Here is a 3,510-nt window from a genome sequence, read left to right as displayed (position 1 = left end):
AAAAAATTACTGACGTATCAAATTTTGACACGTTTGTAATTTTTTGAATTGAAAAAAAATCCAGAAAAAAATTAAAAAAAGAAAAATTATTTATTTTAACACGTGTCAGAAAGTGACACGTCAGGAATTTTCATTTCCTGACACCCATATTTTTCACGCATGAAACACGTCAAAAATGTCCCGTCAGGAGGATTTCCTGATGTGTTAGATGGTCTAACACGTCAGGAAACTTGTGTCAACAAAAATTGATTTTTTGTAGTGCGTGAAATAATTAACCTAAACCTAAAATAAAAAAACAAAAGTAAAAAAAAGTGTATATATATATATATATATATATATATGTGCACTCGGTTCCGGTTTCTCGGTTTTTACCAGGTGCCAAAAACCGGGACCGGAATCGGGATCCCTGGTTTTTTATTTTTTTGCAACCAAAACTGAAACTGGGTCTCCAATTTTCAGTTTCCCGGTAATTTTTGACACCCTAGTAAATATTCAAATTCAAACAGATTGTATTTATTATAAATAAGCTCTCATCTTATCATAGTAGGTAAACTTCTTAGATAGAGTTTGAATTGTAATTTCATCTTATCATAGTAGATAAACTTCTCAGATAGAGTTTGAATTGTAATTTAAATTGTAATCATGATCTCTCTAGATCATTTAGAATTCAAATATGTAATTCTGTTTATTAAAGTTCTATATATACAAACATCCTAAGACTCAATTGAGCAAGGCAAAACAACCATTTATATAATATTACACGAACTGATAATTAATACTCATATTAGATAGATTTACAGACAGTTCTTATGAATGATATATGACTCAACAAGTTTCCAAGGAGTAACTCAATCGGCTTGGGACCACGCCTTATGAAGTGGAGGTCTTGGGACCACGCCTTATAAAACGGAGGTCACTAGTATATATATATATATATATATATATATATGACTCAACAAATGTTTAATTAAAATTCAGTTAATTTTTTTTTTCTATTTTATCTACCCATTTTTACGAAATATCTATATTTTTGCTATCCACTTTAACCATAGAAGAATTTCAATATTCTCAGAGAAGATAAAGAATCAAATTGAATATATATATATATATCCTTTGTCTTTTTCTTTTTTTCTTTTTTCTTTTTTTTTTTTTTTTGGCAAAAATGATGAAACTTTTGTTTGGTATTTTTAGCCCTATGTGAGTGCTTTTATCTGTGTTATTGGAAAAGTGGCCAAGGATTTTTAGGAATTCTAAGTTTTATTTTTCATTTTTTATTTTTTTTAGAATAGTTATAGGGAAGCTTAGAAGTGTTTTATTTTTCGAGCTTGAGTCAAAGCTATGGACATAAATTACGACACATAAAACACCCTTCAATACAAAATATTTTTTATATTTATGTTGTTTTACATTTTTTTTTAAAAAAAAAATACACTCAAAACCCATTAACAGACATATATTTGTTTCTAAAAATTTTAGGAAGCATGTTACTAAGCTTCTTAATAGTCTTACAATAAAAACAAAAATAAAACAAAAACAATAAAAAAAGCAAGAGATGCCAGTGATGGAGTAACTCATATTTATTGCATCCTCACATAAACATTTGATTCAAGGGCATTTTATCTAATTAAATTAAGAGGTGAAAGATAAAGACAAGTGAACCCACCTTTACTTTAATATTTAATATCATGTTAGATCATAACTTATTTCATAAATTTAAGTTAATTGAAAAATATGAATTTAATTATTAAATCAATATTCTAACCAAAGCAAACTGGAGGTCATTTCCAACATCGTAGCTAAGGAGGAATTGGAATCCATCCGGCCAAGATTAAAGGCGACCTATTTTGTTATCGAGATAGTCGTGCACTTCTATGAATTTTCTTAACTACCCACGAGAAGGAGGCCAGAGTGGTAGAGATTACATCAAACAACAAAAGGTTGGGCAACTCAACAATAAGTCCCAAAATAACCCCATCAGTATAAGTAAACAGAAAAAAAAAGAGGCACTGCATCAAATGAATGACGAGAACCTATGCTTTCTTGGTACGAAGACCAAGAAAATTGGCCACCAATTAAGATGTTTGAAAAGGTGCACCAGAGATAGTGCACACAATAAATATACAACTGTAATAGCGAAAGAGAGCTACAGCAGCATGGGGAACCTTGATGGAGGTTGAATCAAAGCTAATTAAAAGAAAAACCAGCGCGGAGTCCAGGTGACACCGCATAACAATTTGTAACCAGATCGAGAGAACACCAAGAAAGGTGGAAAGGGAATCTAAATTCCTGAAACTATAATAGAACAAAATTAAAAATAGTAGCATCAATCGAAGGCGAGGCTGGGGATAGCTATAGGTACCCAAATGAAGATTGGTAAGTGTAAGCCTCTTACTGACGTGTGAAGACCACGTGCCTGCAAGGAAAGTCAGAAGATGAAACAGGGCTTCACAAGACCTACGACAGCTGTTGAAGGTGGCAGAGCGGAGGAACAGAGGCGTCATACGCCACTTAATTCAGCGCATGCGCTTGTGCGTGCAGTACACGCGCCCGTGAGTAAGATCTACTCGCAGGCGCATGTGATACACGCTCCGACGCGTGGTGGTCCGTTTGAAACCGGGCTGGCAGTGTTTGATGGTGGAGACTCCCAGGGGCATGGTGGAGTGGCGCGGGCAGGGTTGTAGCTTCCTAAAATGAGCATTTATGATTTTAGGGAAACCAAATCCAAAAATTTCAAGAAGGGGGCTGATTTGAGGTTGGGGATAGGTGGAGGAGTTGATGATCGGACGATTTGCAGTAAAGGGGTAGACGATGCTGTTATTGGACAAAAATAAAACGCCAAAGGCGTTGGATAAGGCCTCCAAAGAGGAGGATAAAACCGCCAAAGAGGAGGATAGAGCCTCCAAAGAGGCGTTTTGAGCCTTCGAAGAGGCAAGAAGGGGAGGGGGGAGAAGGAAAAAGGATTTAGAGGGGAAAGGGGAGGAGGAGAGAGCTTCCCATGGAGGAGGTTGGAGGGAGACTATGGAGGTTTTTTGAGGTGAGAGAACAAAGGTTTTTTTTTTTTTTTTGGTAACAAACCAACATTCATTCAAACAAAGAGGATTATAGGGAGAAAAAAAAAAAAAAAAAAAAAAAAAAAAAAAGAGCTTACTAAAACCCCAACTGGCCAGATCTCAAAAATCAGAATGAGATCATAAATGGAAAAAAAAAAAAAAAAAGATGTGAATGCAGCCCGAGAAAACCCTTGCCGCGGCGCATACAGGTGATTGATACTTCTATCGGGAGTACGAATACCTCTATCAAGCATCTAAACAAGCTTCCTAAAAAGCCATGGAGATTTAGATGAGAAGTAACTGTGGAAAAAAGGTTTCCAAAGGAAACCAGAAAGAAAAGGAAAAAATATCCACTCCATAGACAAAGAGTCTGAAGACCAAATAGATCGGGATAAAAACTAAGCAACAAAGCTGAAAAATATAGAAAGTTACACAAGATAACACGAAAAAACTCAAAACA

This window comes from Corylus avellana, chromosome ca2 (assembly GCF_901000735.1).
Source record: "Corylus avellana chromosome ca2, CavTom2PMs-1.0".
Lineage (NCBI taxonomy): Eukaryota > Viridiplantae > Streptophyta > Magnoliopsida > Fagales > Betulaceae > Corylus > Corylus avellana.
The sequence above is the reverse complement of the archived record's forward strand: the minus strand, read 5'-3'. Positions refer to the sequence as shown.